This window comes from Linepithema humile, chromosome 3 (assembly GCF_040581485.1).
Source record: "Linepithema humile isolate Giens D197 chromosome 3, Lhum_UNIL_v1.0, whole genome shotgun sequence".
Taxonomy (NCBI): domain Eukaryota; kingdom Metazoa; phylum Arthropoda; class Insecta; order Hymenoptera; family Formicidae; genus Linepithema; species Linepithema humile.
The window spans coordinates 21243746-21260156 of NC_090130.1; the positions used below are offsets into that span (position 1 = coordinate 21243746).

General features: G+C 38.1%; 1 protein-coding gene and 2 long non-coding RNA genes across 4 annotated transcripts in view; 2 read left to right on the plus strand and 1 right to left on the minus strand.

Annotated features, from left to right (window-relative positions):
* The window catches only part of LOC105668687 (uncharacterized), a 195054-nt gene that overhangs the window by 159830 nt on the left and 18813 nt on the right, over positions 1–16411 (minus strand). The window lies entirely within an intron of this gene.
* LOC105668682 (lachesin-like) overlaps positions 1–16411 on the plus strand; it is a 123711-nt gene that overhangs the window by 21461 nt on the left and 85839 nt on the right. The gene's annotated exons all lie outside the window — the stretch shown is intronic.
* LOC136999099 (uncharacterized) lies at positions 3483–11171 on the plus strand. The gene is made up of 2 exons (XR_010889518.1): positions 3483–5212; positions 5668–11171. It is a non-coding gene; the product is annotated as an uncharacterized lncRNA (long non-coding RNA).

Sequence of the window (16411 nt, forward strand, 5' to 3'; positions counted from 1 at the left end):
AGGAATTGCTTTATAAAAAGGCTAGGTTTTTTTCATAAAAGGGTTGAATTTACAAAGGGCCTGCAAAATACACATGAATTTACTGGACAAACCGAGCCGCGCACTAATCTGAAATTTTGATTCAGAACGACAGTACCATTAGATTGCGCCCCGTATCAAAGTTTGTGTTCGTGCAAAGTTGAACACCGACGTGCGCAGTTGAATCGTGGCCGCGCTCCACCTACGGGCCATTCTGAAGGCGTATTTAGGAGATAAAACAAGCCAATTTCGGGGTAATGATACGGAAGACCATGGTCGTTGGATAATTTGTATTGTTCTGCGGGACAGCTCGTTTATTATAGACGACTACAACGGACGCTGTACTTGCTCCTATGACCACGACCCTGGAACTAAACATTGGAATAGCGTGTGTTGGCAATTTTATAGCGTGCTTCTTATCTGTATCGATGCAAGTTCGCGTTCGCAAAATCTTCAGCGATCTAATAATGATCGAAGAAAAATTCTAAAGGAGCAACCGAGTCCCTCTTATCTTTTTAATTCGCTTAGCGGGATCGTGAGAAATGGTAACAATTAATAAAATAAATGCACCGATTATGGGAGCGTTAATCCTCTTGCTAAGCTTTAAATCTTCTCGGTTCATGCAATTTTATGTTAGAAGATTTCAGTAATGCCGCTTGACAGAAATGCGCCTGGATAATTTATTGTTGCGTATTTCATGTATTTTTTATTTTTTTCTCAACCTTTTGCTAAATATAAAATGTTTGAATTTCTCGAGATTTCTTCAGAAATATCCTTGCAATAATTTTTGCGATATTTAAAGAACGGAGGGCATTTGTAATTTACAAGAATTATAAAATATAAAGAAGAAAAAAGAAGAAGTGTCTAGCATCTATATTTTCCTATACAGTTTCAAGCATTTTCTGCACAGATAATCGCATGCTACCACGTAAATCTTTTATATTAAAAACGTACAGCTAAGATTTCTTTGGCCCGTTTACTGTTAGATATTTAAAAAAAAATCTTACGCCAAACTCTTTCTCTCTCTTTCTGTAGAACTATAATGCCACAGGCCAAGCTGCGAGTTGCATCGTCGACTTTATTCCGAGCGACCGTTCAAAGAAAGCCTCGAAAAAGAATTTCCGTATACATAGATGTGTTTTGCTCCTTTCATCCGATGCGCATTTTTATGTCTACGTCCTTTGCATATGGGACTTCGTATTTTCAGAAGAAAATAGTGCAGCACGTTCTATCATGAAATACATTTTTTTAAATAAATTCATTTTCATATGGCGGACGCGACTTAAGATTTCTGGTATTATTCTAACCATAAACGTATATTGCTTCGTATTTGTTTTTAAACTGCTCTGTGTATATAAACTGTATCGCTTGGGGTACATGAGTGATATTTTTCAGTGCAAAAAAGTTCGTTTGATATCACAGGACATGTAGTAAAAAAAAAAAAAAAAAAAAAAAAAAAAACAAGTTGCTTGTGCAATAGTCGAAAAGTTTTTTGACACATTCATCAATATTCGCAAAACAATGCCACCATCTAGAAATAATTCAGTAACAATACCGTGAAATTAAACAAAACCGGAGATGCACTACAACATGTTACAATATCCGCGTCAAATTACATCGGTCCGCTTCGATCTTTACACTCTTTGTTTCTTCCTGACGCGATGATGTCCGAACAAAAACACATTTAACGAAAAACTTGTTCTCCTTCCCGCTTTTTTCATCCCGACTCCGTGCGGTGCGGAAAACCGAAACGAGAAACGGCCGAACGTTACGATCGGCAGTCATTGTAATGGAAGAATTAGAGTGTCGACTCTTCGTTATTCCGAAACTTTCCATCCGCTCGGCCGAAATACGTTCGATTTAATTTTTTTTTTGCCCTTCCCCTCGCGTTGTCGCCGTGGGTGGCGAGTTGCCGAGAAGGCGGGGGACTTGTGTAGTGCAGGGATACGTAGGGGTGGAAAGAGGGGGAGACGAGGACGCGAACGAGAGCGAGAGAATATTTCGATACCGGCTCGACCGTAAAAATAGAAATAAAACCGAGGGAAATTGCGCGCGCGTGTCCGCGCGTAGAGGCAGGTGGTATTGGCCGAAATTCGACGATACGCGAAGCAGGTCCCGCTGATCATGCAAGAGGTAATTAAATCAAACGTACAATGCGCCGTACGTACGAGCTGTAATCCGTTGCGATGCACGGCATCGATTTATCGGCCATATAATATACCGTATTACGGTTTTCGTCGTTTGGTCGATTGTGTCGTTAAAAAAATATCAGCAAGAATTTTGCGAAACGGTGTTCTGAAGCGACATGGTACGTGTTTGTTAATAATCGACACACTTTTATTTCATTGTAACGATAATAATAATATAAGTGCATGTTTTTGTTCGATTATAACCAGTCTATATTATTGCTCAGCATCGGAAATAACTCTGAGCCTTTTGTCCTCCCACTAATTGTTGACCATGTTAAAGTGGTGAACATGAAGTGTCATTGAATTATTATTATCATTTTTACCGACTCTTAAGAGTAATAATAGTTACAATGTGACCGTTAACAACATTTGAATTCGGAAGATAATGATTGGAAGCCACGTAGCTTTCTCTTCTATGTATATAAATTATTGCAGATTGGAGGAGCATGTAAATTGCAGGTTTTTTTCACTATGCATTTAATAACAGAAAAATAGAATTCAGTAGACTTACAGATAATTGGTAAATTTCGATGCATACATTACGCAGCAGCTGCTACGTCGTGATCCTAAAGCAATTAGTTCAATAACATGGTGCACCATGACCATCCTCGCCACTGGTAAATCGAATTTCTCGACCAGCTAACGTTGTCGATAACGTTATTGTGTCGCGTGTATTCTAATTGTAAGTAACAAAGCTTGCCGCGGCCGAAGGAGTAACTCGTGTCCAATTTGCATTTATTATTATACTTTAATTCGGCAAAATGCTGCGCCAGCTAAATTAAATTAGCGTTTATCGTATCGTTATGTTATTTTCAAAATAGAACCTGGCAAGTTCTCTAGAAATAATATAGTTTATACGATCGTTGCAATAATATATTTTCACGAATTCTAAATTGTTCAATTATTCTTCTAGAAAAATTCCGACGGGGATAAAACGATCTTTGTTAGATGTGGAAATTATTTCGGTCAAGTTTCTCATCTCATTTCGAGAAACGACGCATAACATTGCAACAAACGATTCGAGCACTGCAAGCAAGTACCGAATATTGGCCTGCTACATTGCATGTATCATACGTGACTGACTCACGATTATACTAACGCGTGTATATTTCTCTCCAACCTACTTTTCAACCTTACCATAGTAAATTTGCCCACCCGACGGCGAATCCGTGCACGCTTCATCGCACACTTGGCAGCACTCGTATTTTATTTCCTCTCGCCCTTGTGCTCCTCGTTTCGTGTGTGTGTCCTGTGATACTGACCTACTCCCTTTAGGTGCAATATGATTATTATTGAAATTTTATACCTCGCGTGAGGTCGAAAGTGATCGAAAGGGAACACTTTGTTTACATTATTATTTTTAAACGTATGTATCCACAAACATTGCCTCAAGGATAAAAAATATTAATCAGAAGAAAAAAAAATATAATAGATAATTTAAGGAATTTTTTTCCCAGTTATTTTATAATTTCCTAATAATAAATTGTTTACAAATACGAAAAATTTGAAAATTAATTAACGCAGTATGTAATATTTCAGCATGGCACGCGTGCCTTTCGCAATATCATTGATTTGTCAGTTAATGAAATTGCAAAGAGGAAATAATTTTTATTGGCAAATGCTATTCCCTCTGCGATGCTATCTGTCAGCGTGTAACATACAGGTGTCTTCTTGCATTTGCGACATACTTTTCCGGTGACTTCGAAGGTTTCGATTTTCCACCCCAACAGTAGTACACGTGTTAGAAAGTTTTATCGCCTTTCAATACATGTAAGTCTCTCATCGACATACTTAAAGAAAGTGATTCTAGACTTGTCCCTTTCCCGATACTATCTTACAAAGTTCTTTTCAATCGTTTATCTTCTGACTTTGCGTGATCGCGATGGGGTAAAATGTAACTGATTGTTTTATCGTTTTACTTGCTTCAAGAGCAGCTTGCTTCATGGAAATATTGCCTTAATAAAGCATAAATATTCGTAACAATATTTACGTGTAACACTTAATATAATTTGTACAACTGATAATTCATACAACTATAAATATGTCATCTACAACGTTAGAAAAATAATATATTTCATTGTTAAAGCCATAATATTACACATATATTATTATGATACGTGAGAAAAGATAAACGAGCTAGAATTTAACAGAAAAAATATTTTTTTATGATGCATAAATTTTTTCTACAGTAATTTATTTTAACGAACGACTTTTAATCCATGAGTTAGCAGTATACATTATCGTAATATCTTTGCAAAAAATAGTGTATAGGAAAAAAAAAACTGGTGAACGGGAAGTCACACAAGCTCTCACATAGATCTCGAGATAAAATTTTTTGTATTGAACAAGGCTTCCAAGTTGGCTGTTCGTTTATTAACCGTAGGAGCTTTTCTTTCTCTTCCGCTGACCGTTCTGATAAAAGAAAACATGAAGTACGATGCTCTCTTATATCGGAATCGATCTAACCCTATCTTGCAACGTCAATATCAATTTACCGTGGATCCGTGGCCGTCATAGCGCGTCGATTGATCCTCCACGTTTATATCGATCCTTATAAAATAAGTCGAAGTTTGAACGACAGCTCGCGAGCTCGCTAGAATCCGACGTTAGCCATCTAACAGAGCAAACATTATTACGTTTCCGCGCAGAAATCCGACCATCACGCGGAGGTTTATCGTCTCGCTATTACTAGATACGTTCAACCCTTCATCCACGGCGATCTACCGACTTAAGGCCAATATCTAGTTATTGGGTATTCACATAGCATACAGGATGTATGCCATGTGGAATATCAAGAGCAGTAGAAGCTTTAAGATACATATCAATTACGTATCCATAGGGTTTATGAGTGCGGATTTAACCGCGTAGCGAATGGCATCCGTTATTGATTGGAAGCGAGACAAAGATAACGGCCGACAAGAAAGATCGCCACTTTCAACAGACCTGCGAGAGATTAATGAGAAATCGATGATGATTATCCAGTATTATCTTTTCAAATAAAGCAAGTGCGTTTAAGTATTTTTTGCCCTCAATTTTAAACTTATGTAACAGGTTGAGCGCACTGATAATTACGAGTGTAGAACCTTACATTTTATATGTTTAAAAAATTGAAAAAATATTGAAAAGAGAAATTTTTAATAACTTCAGTTATTGCGCGTTTCCTAAAACGTCACGAAGTGGAAGATAAATAGCATTTTATATTTAATGTAAAAGAGAGAGAAAGAGAGAGAGAAAGAGGAAGAGCGCATATTTCACATATTTTATATGTATTTTATAGATCTTGTTGAGAATAATTTACGGCGGTACACACTATCTGTTACATACACATATAAAATTGGAATCTGTAAACGGATATCTATAATATTCATGTGCATCGTGAATATTTGGCGTATCATACATGAAACCGCAATTACGTTTAGAATTTAATAGATTTTCCCATAATGTGTATTCGCGTACAAAGGTTCATAGTCGGAATGTGCAGTTAGCGGTATAAGTGGATCGTCGTTTCTCGCGGTCTCTGCCAGGACAATGGAGCATGTATACCTAAATCTAAGAACCGAGAGAACAAAAGGACACTTATGGCGCCAAGATTTCACACCGAAAGCGCGCGTGAGCGATTCCGATCATTATAAGATATTAGCGGATATATCCGTCCGGAGGTTTTTCGAATGTTGTGGTCGGCGGAGAACCTTGGAAAAACTTTCCACAACTACTTGCTCTTTCTTGCGCTCCTGTCTATCTGGCTATCGTGTGGACTTGATCACTTCGCGAAGAATACAACTCCGAAATATTAAAAAAACAGAGCGTCTCATTTTTTGCTTCTAATAAAATATGCTAGAAATACTTGATAAAAAGAACAATGTAAATTTTTGTTTATGAGATATCCATGATTTGTAAAGTTAAGAAGATTGAGAGATTAATATACGCGTTAAAAATCAAATTCTTTCCGTCTTTTTTATATTTGATTTAAATATTATGCAATCCATGTAATTTAAATGGTTGCTAGATTTATATATATTCACCTCGTATTGAATTGATTCCAGCGCCATCCCATCTACTTTCCCATGTACTTTACAGGCGATTAACTCGGTTAATTACAGGTAATTATTCTCTTAATTATCCCTTAAAATCGTACCTCCATCGTTCGCATAAATTCATCCCTTAATCCAGCGCGGATTATAATAGCTCGGTTCACTGTCGTCGCGACCAGTTCTTCAAAAATTTCAATCGATCAAGCACCTTGTCAACGGTTCGCAACCGGTTATACGAATAAGATTTTTCCTCGGCTTAGCGTGTCTGCTGTATATCAAATTAGCTTAGCACTGCAACTAATTTACTTCTCTCCGCGCTATGAAATCCCCCCTAAAGCTCTGCGCTTACGTTAAATGAAGCATAGCGAGTTCCAGAACCCCTTCGGAAGATATTCCCCGGATATTTATAATGGATGAGAATGTTTATGCGCTTCACGATTCGGCGGGTTACGTATTTAATAGTTTACGTTATTAAATTACGACGCAACCGCGCTTAAAACGGATTTCGTGCTTCTAAAAAGTGTTTTCGTATAAAAAGGCATTCTAAGTAACCAATTATAAAATTGAAATTTGATGATTAATCTATCTTTTTAGCGCAAGATATATTTTAATAAATCGCATTAGAGGATCATAATATTGTATTACCATATAATGTATGGAATATTAATTGAAATATGTTTTAATAGAATTTAAGAATATTAATATGTATCAGATTACTATTATTATTCATGAATTAATATCGTTATGTATATTAGATTAGAATGAACTCTCGTTTGTGCAAGGCCCCGGAACGCGTGATGTTTACTAGCGAAATTTGGTCGGGCTGATAACATAGGAGAATTGACGCAGATAGTAAATAGGTGAAATACGTGTATATATATGTCTACTATTGTACAGGATGATCCACGGAACTGGGCCGGGTTGTAGCACTTGTCCTGTTAAAAATAGAAAAAAAAAAATGGTAGAGGAAAAAGTTAAATGGCATTAAATATCTCGTGAAATATTAATTTTTCGAGTATCTTACCCTGATATTTTTTATATACAATTTTTTTTATACAAAGATTATTCAAAGGAACCTACTTCTGCAAAAAAAAGTACATACTTCCATTTAAAAAAAAGTGCAATTGTACTTTTACGGTGCATTGTTGAACTTATATAAAAATGAAGAGTCCGTAGAAAAATTTTTCATGTTGTGCCATTTAATTTTTTCCTCCATTTTCTTTTTTTTTCTTTCTATGATGGGAGTGCTAGAGCTCGGCCTAGTTCCGTGGATCACCCTGTATAATGACAGGTGGAGAATTTCAATTTCCGTTCTGTGTGACATTTTTCATCTGCATTCTTCTCACGATACCATTTCGTCTCTCAATAAACGCAACAAAACGTGATCAACGTCCGCAGACGCGAATACCTCTTCAGTCATGGGTTTGTCGGTTAGCTGGTCGCAATTACCGCGCAATGCGGGTACGGGTTTCGAGCACGTTGAAAAACTGCATAAACTTGCCCGCGGGTTTTTCGACGATGAATGAGATTTAACAAGATCCCACAGAATAAAAGTGTGGCGAAAGAGTAAAAAAAGGAGCGTCGTATTAAATGCTGCCGTGAGTCGGCGCACGTATTTCTAAAAATTTCATATCTTCTGTACCTGTGCACGCGAATGGATATTGGATACCATAAATATTACATCGTAGGTACGCTAGATAGAACAGTATTGTCGAGCAGTAATTACGATCCATCCGCAAGCAAGAAAAAGAGATTTTTCAGCGATGAGTGAGAAAAACGGGCAAACTAAAAAAAATCTGATAAAAGAGAATTTCGCGCGTGCATTAGTATTTATTTCAGAATATATCCATAAATTTTCCACGCGGCTTCTACGTTATTTCGTTAAAAATTTTTAATAAAATCTAAAAGATACGTCTGATTAAAACCAAGGAAAACTTCTGCTAGCCGTTAAAATCAAAGTAGTTTTTTTCCCCATTCGAACTGTTCTCCGCACGTAGAAACTTCCTACCGTGGCAGTGTTTGTGAGAGAGGTTATAGGAAACGGTAAAACAACGCCATGTGAAAATGGCTCGTAAACGCGAAGCACAATTTGAATCGGTAATGCCACTGCTATTGAAAGGTAGCAATAAAACTCAAGTCAGCGATATTATAAAGCTTTGAAAAAGACGAAATACCGCAATATTTCTGTTTTGCGTGTATTGGATTAGACATTGGTGACAATCATAAAACACATCGTACAATTAATGTTCTATTTACAATGTTTAATAATTATATATATATAGATTTATGTTAATAAATTGTCGAAAAGACCACGTATAGCAATCGCAATCTATGAATTTCGACTTTTAATATTCTTAATTTTATATTATTTAACATTTTTATAAAATTTACTACTTTTTTTTTATTTATATCGCAAACTTAATTTTGACCAATTAAATTTTTGATTAGTTTTAACTTACCGCACCGAGATATATATTTCGCGTAAAAGGCTAACAAGAGACCAACGAAGTGAATTATAAGTGTATCAATTTTACAAACGCGGAAATGTACGATATTTGAGGCGCCACTTGGCGAAATACGTGACGTATTTCTTAAGCGGAGATCAAGTTCGTCGCGTTCTTGAAAATTACGGATGTGCTGGCGAGTTCTTATTAGAGCCGCGCCAGTGGTACGTGACATCGATGCTCGAAGATTTATGGCAGTCTCGAATACACGGATTTTCGACAAAATGACTGCAGCAACTGATTAAATCGGAACACCGGCACTCTCGCAGCACTTCCAATGTTGTACACGCGCCGTACTATCGGTTTTAGTCTAATGAATTAGCGTAAATTACACATTGCGGGCCCCAGCTTGCGGTTTATTTGGCGCGTTGAAATATTTAATCGGCGCAGAATGAAAATCACAATAAATCGATTTTACGCATTTCGGCGTCGATAGAATATCGTTCCGATATAATTTCGCGAGGTATGCTCATCGTACAAAATTAATAAAAGCGATCGTAATCCCGATCGCTGATAGCAGTTATTACATTAGCGTAATTAAATTATGCAAATGCTTTGATCAATTGATTAAAGCAAATGAATACTTAATTATTTACTCACATAATATGCTTATATAATTTATGCTATATAATATAATCGTAAACTATAGCACCTGTTTATTTAGATATATATATATATATACTTTAAACAATTACTGATCAAATTTATTTAAGACATTTAAGAAATGTTTTTTAAAAGAGCACTAGAGGCACACATAAATTCATTTCAATTAATAAAACTATAATTTAAACGACCTATCGATATTTCAGTTATCATTTCGCACGTATAAATCACGTGCACAATATATATTTGGTATTTCATAAAAAGCGGCATTCCTCCCGAAATAGAATATAAGAGACCCTCTTCATTAGTTTTTTATTCCATACCGACGTAGAATTGAATTCCTGCCATCGAAATTTCGTACCTGCGACCGCTCCGCTGCAATATGCTTTTATGTAGGCATAATACAATAAATCAAGCAATCACTATAAATGGTGAGCAGAAAGGGTCGCGAAGGAATGGGGGAAACACGTACACGTACGATCACACAAAGAGGCCGCGCTCCGGGCGAGGATGGACTGGGAATTGGGGGAGCATACATCAGATTGCGCTCCATATATCCCTCCGTAAAAGATAACATTTTCATTCTTGTACCGACGACAATTTCGCGCACACCAGGTCGACGCTACGGTGCGTCGCGTTATTTATTTTCCCCCCTTAGAACGCACGACAAACGTCAATCAACATTTTCAGTCGCGAACTCAAATACACCCTTTGAAAAAATAATGTGGTGGAAATATTAGTACTCGCTCTCCGACGCGGGTGGAGCGTCAATATTTTTACGTATTACTTTGCAAACCGCAAGCTCGACTTGCAATGTGTATTTACGACGATTGGACGAGCAACGAATCAACACGTTCCGATATTTTCCGATCGTCGTATCTCATTTATATATTCCTGCTTTTTCTTCAGTTTTATCAATTAAAACAAAGCCTCTCTTCACTCACTTGTGATATTTTATCGTATAGATTGGCCGTAGCTTTTTATCATTATTACAAATTGTATTGTTATGAACTCAATGTTATGCAATAATAACGTTTCATTGAGCTCGATGTAAGCATGATAAAAAAAAAAAAAAAACCGTGTAAGTTGATGGCTGGAAAACACGCATTTCTCGAGCCTCCTTGACTTAGGTATTGTTGTAGCATTTTATGATCTCGCGCGCGGCAATTCTCTCGTGATTTCTATTCCATCTTCAATCAAGAGCGTCGACACGGCATCTCGCAATTTTGATACAATGATTTTCCCCTCGGAAAATTCCCGAAAACATAAACGAAGAAAGACGCATTGTCCGCACTGGGCGCGTATTATTACGCGCATATGTGTTGACAAATTTCCTTATCTCTTGAGCGGTCTGGTTATACAATGGGATTTACTATAGAAATGTAATAATCGCGTATTGTTCGCACGGGATGAGACTGCAATGCGAACAACAAGAAGATTACATCATATCTTACACGTACGTATTATGGAAGATTATATTGTTGATAATGGCAATTCTTATATTTTCAATATAAAGACAATTTTACAAAAATTGTCTTGCAATCATAAAATAAGTTATTTGTAATTAATATAATTTATGCCATTCATAAATTTATTATTGTAAAAAAAAAAACTTAGTCGATATATAAATGATGTTTCATTCATGTATTATTGCATATATTTATCATATTTTATTGTCACTATGAGTGTGATAATTGATTAAAATGAGAGAACGCATACGAGATAGACAGATGGAGGAAAGAGAAAGAGAGAGAGAGAGAGAGAGAGAGGGAGGGAGGGAGAGAGAGAGAGAGAGAGAGAGAGAGAGAGAGAGAGAGAGAGAGAGAGAGAGAGAGAGAGAGAGAGAGAGAGAGAGAGAGAGAGAGAGAGAGAGAGAGAGAGAGAGAGAGAGAGAGAGAGAGAGAGAGAGAGAGAGAGAGAGAGAGAGAGAGAGAGAGAGAGAGAGAGAGAGAGAGAGAGAGAGAGAGAGAGAGAGAGAGAGAGAGAGAGAGAGAGAGAGAGAGAGAGAGAGAGAGAGAGAGAGAGAGAGAGAGAGAGAGAGAGAGAGAGAGAGAGAGAGAGAGAGAGAGAGAGAGAGAGAGAGAGAGAGAGAGAGAGAGAGAGAGAGAGAGAGAGAGAGAGAGAGAGAGAGAGAGAGAGAGAGAGAGAGAGAGAGAGAGAGAGAGAGAGAGAGAGAGCCATGGATTAATTAAATGAAGTAATTTTCCTAGTATAATGTACATTGTGTCATAATGATCAATATAATTGCTTAGTGAGATTTATTTACTGTCGAATTACGATTGTCGCTGCAATCAGTAACCGAATAAACAATTAATATGTAATTAATAATTTTACCATAATACTGCATAAAGTCTATGGAAATTTAAGACAAAATATTGATAACAAATATGTCATTAAATAACAAGATGCAATTGTAAAAACATAATTGTACGAAGACGTGTAAATGTAAATATTTTAGTGGCAATCAACATTAGAAAAAGCGGTTAAAAATTTTCCAATCAATTTAATTTAGATTTTTCAATTGTTGAACTTAAACACGCTCTGCTCTTTTTCCACTCAGTGCACATTCTACTTTGCATTTTCTCTCTCAAGCATCATACGTTGATGTATGTATCAGACTGTTGGGTAGCAGCGCACCAGGCATACTGATATCGACATTTTGACGAACGACCACGCGCAAAGAGAGGAGGATATTTGGTAAAAGGTATAAACAGTTAATGTCTTTGGCGATCGAGATCGTTTCACGGTGAATGCGGCCGATGCTGTCCGCTTTGAAAGCAAGCGCTTTGATGTACTTTGACACACTCCTGCACGGTATATCATCGCGGCTCGAGTGGCGAGTATCCCGTTTCTTTTAAAAGTCGAGCGACGTTGATGAAGTATGCTGTATGTACATGGCTGCAGGTACGCCAACAGGATTTAGCCAATATTTTACGCGATACATCAGACACATTGAAATACACTAGTAGTATGTTTTACTTTGCAGAAAAGAAGCGTGATAATATCTGAAAATGCCGAAAAATAATCTATAACTGGAAAAAAATAGGGCGAAAATTGAAATGCGCCGAAAAAACAAAAAAAAAATATTACCATGTATAATTTTGTTCTATGCGATTTAATAAAAGTAATGCTGCGCGGAATTAAAATAAAGTTGAAGAAAAAAATTATTTTACACGTTATGTATTTTCTAAATCTCACGGATCATTATATCTGATGGAGGTGCGATATAAAAGTAACCTTTATCGCGGCATTATGATCTGCGTGAAGTTTCCAAACACTTCGTGTTTCATTAAGAGGAACGCGATATAAACCAAGCATTGCGTGGTCGCTCGTTATGCCGTAAGGATTCAATTAGGAGTCTCAGAGGAGGAGCGCGGAAGGCGTTGATCGATGAATTAAATCGCGAGCGGCATCGCGGCCGGCTTAATTCATTGACTTGGGAAACTAGTTGGTGAACTCTTAGAGGTAAATTCGGAGAGTCGGGAATGGTCGATTCGCGGCGATAGATATCTTTCTTCGCCTCTTCGGCGTCGATTTTACGGACTAACACACGTTCACGAACAAAGCCGCGGCTTATGAGAATAAAACTTTCTCATCGCCCCGCGAAACGCGGGGTACGTAGCGCGATAGTACCAGAGATTTCTTCCCCTTAATCCCAATGCGAGCTAATTTAAGAACTTGACTTCACCGGCTTGAAATGGTAATGATCTAAATCGTTTAAGGCTTTTCGTATTATACGATCCTGATGTGTATACGCGCATGTTTTCTATGTCGATGATTGACATTTATGAGTTTATCTGGTGCTCGTGCCATCCTTTGGGAAAGTTTTTGATCGATAGCATTTATCAAATTAGAAGCTAATGTCATTATTAGATAATTTAATAATGATGGAATACCTGGAGCGATTTATTTGATTAAATATGATTTATTATGAATTTGAGATATGATTGTATTAGATGATCCGTAGAGACGCAATCTTTGGTAGCAAAATGAACGCTAGTATTCTTAGTTTCTTATAAAACCGACAACTTTTTTACAGCTGATTGAGCAATGTCGCTTGATTGCCCCGATGACGAAGAAGTAGTTCAATAAATCCGCCATTGATTATCGATAATGCAAATCTGCCAGCTTATCCTTCATTACTGGCAATTTCGCGCGCCGTGAAATGTGCGCGACGTGGCGTAAGTAATATCGAACGATGCGTCGTCGTGGCTGAAAATATATATATACAACATTGCCGCGCTCTTGGTTCTCAAAAAATAATTTGTTCAACGTTCGTAAAAGACAGTTCATTATCTTAAGATATTACGTTACAAGGCTTGTTATATCGCTATAAGATAAACTTCTTTTTTATTTATTCATTATGAGAAGCAATTATGGGGAAGCAATTATAAAAGTATAGATTATTGAGAGAAAAAAATAATTTAAAAAATACAGAAGTTTTTAAATAATTTACGAATTTAAATTAAACTGATACTTCATAGATTTAAATTTACAATCCAGCGCAATTGCATTCCCAAATTAACCGGTAATACTCGTAGATGTCTCTTTCACGAAAATTGATTTTGTTGTACATAGTTACGCGATCCATGTAATACACACTTTCCGGAAATCTAACAATAACCATCGGCCTTAATAGAAGGCTCTGGTATTATCGTAACGGAAATTGACTCAATTTTCGTTAAAGTATTTAATATAGTGTTCGAAAAATCTGAAGAAGCCACCGAGTATTCTCGTTGTAACCCGTGTGCTGTCGTCGCGTTCCGAAAAAAAACGAACGTATAAAACAATAGCCGAGTATTCACGTAATTGCTATTAATTCCGAAAGTTTCGGAGAAGAACGCGGCGGCGCTCGATTGAACATTCCATTGCACATGGCATTGCGCGAAGTTCTCCCGGGAAAGAAGTGATCCGTGTTATATGAATTTCACGGCGGTGTAACACATCTCTTCGCGACTAAGGAACCTCGAGAGTCTCCCCCCACCGATTTGTACATCGCGCTCGGCAGTTTGAACCAGTTTTGGTTCGGGAAATCTGGAAGGGTTGTACAGAATGCAAATAAAACGGATGGCGTAGGAAGGCAAGACAGAACGAATTCGCGAGCACGCGGCGCGACGAAGATGAAGGCAGAAAGGGGGGGGGGTGAAGGCGGATGAAGGAAGTGCGGATTCCGACGCGATCCAAGTTTCGTAAACGACGCTACTTAGGCGATAAATTGAGCGCGGAAACTTTTATCCCCGGCAGCGGCTTCTCGTTTTGTTAACTCCACGTGACACGCTGCGAGAGACGACGCGTCACCGAGACGCGTCGTGAGATCGAGTTTTAATGATACTCAAACACTTGAACCTCCTCTCCTTTCCCCTTTGACGCGGATTCTCTTGAGTTCGTTTTTTGAATTTCACGCGAGAACGCTACGATCCACCCCGATCATTTTTATATTCTTTGGCTTTTACGCTCCCCCGTGTCCGTCCGGCGCTTCGTTAACGAGGTGCTTACTCGTAACGACGCTATCTCGAGAAGCGTCTCTCTTACAGTCGCGGCCGAACGATTAGGACCGACTAGCAGACACGTAATTCCCGCAGTCTGCATTGTGTATCGCGGAGCTGTCCGCCTCGCCGGAAATTTTCGTCTCTCTCCGTTTCCTTACATAATTACTGAAATATCTTCCTACGGACGCGGCACGTCGTGGCGTCCCCCCGAAATGAACCATCAAGTAAATGCATCGGCTCAGAAACGATATGAAAGGCATTCATCATCGAGATGTCTTATGCAAAACGGCCTAAACTCTCACGCGCATCTGCGCGTAAATCTCGCAGCCATTAATTAGGCATCTATGTTGCATCAACCCTTGTAATTAGATGCAGTTAATAGTTGGCTGCCGAGCTCGGGGAGCATCTTGGGCTGGAAGTGAAACTCTGGTAATCCCTGGGAAACGCTTGACAATACATGTACGTGCACACGAACGTATCCACACCTACTGATTTCACGCTCGTGTGTATGTGTACAAGGTGGTTCATTTCGTAGTCCTTATTTTCGCGGATAATTATTTAGATGGAAATTTACGATCCACATGTAAACGGAATCTGATAAGATAATAGTGGGATTAATTTGATTTGATTTTTGTCGAATGGAAAATGCCACCTCGCTGGATTAACGGATGTAAAAAACTTACTAACAAATTGTGGCTTTCTCTCAGTCCATAAGTATTTCTGAAATTTAATTACAAAAGAAACGTATGGAAATTCAAGTCTTGTAGTAAAGATTTATAGATACCACTCGAATAAAAAAAAGTACACGTCACTACGGTGGACACCCAGTACACTCTCATATATCGCTACAAATACGAAGACTCAAGGGATGGACACGTACGTAGGATTCACACGAGCACAAATACGGAGGGATTGTTCGAGCAGAGTTACCTGTCTTCGTACCCCTGATTTGCTTTGCAGACTACAGGCGTCCGTATAATTAAGCCGCTATTTACAGAGCCCTCCCGTTTGGCTGTCCGACGGTACTTTCGCCGAAACTGTGTAGCTTAGAATCTAACGATGGGATTCCGAAATAGTGGAAATTTTAGTTCGCGCTGCTCAGCTAATGCTATGCATACGAGCTTCCGCAGGATACCGCGGCTAATCTGGGAAAGTGCGTCAGCAAGTAAGCCCTAACAAAATTAGCCCATAATATTTCACGTGTCTGTGTTGCGCACGAGAAATATTTCTTTCCACGAATGACATGAATATTTCTCCGAAAACTGAAGCGGGAAAGCCAGTCGTACGAATATTTTAAATTTGCGTATGTCGTAATTTTGTCTCCGTACGATATGTAACATTCAAATGTACGTCGTATTAAATGTGCGACAGCATTTTATCTGGAGTATAAAACAAAGGATGCTTTTCTAAAAATTACTTAGCGAGCGCAATATAAATGCGACTGTATATTCATTTGACCAAAAGTAAGCGCAGTATTATTAGTCGCGCAAAATGCACGTGTATAATAACTTACATCGAGCTATATCGAGTTACTTGAATGTTGTATATTTGCATCCGGGCTCGCTGGATAATAATCG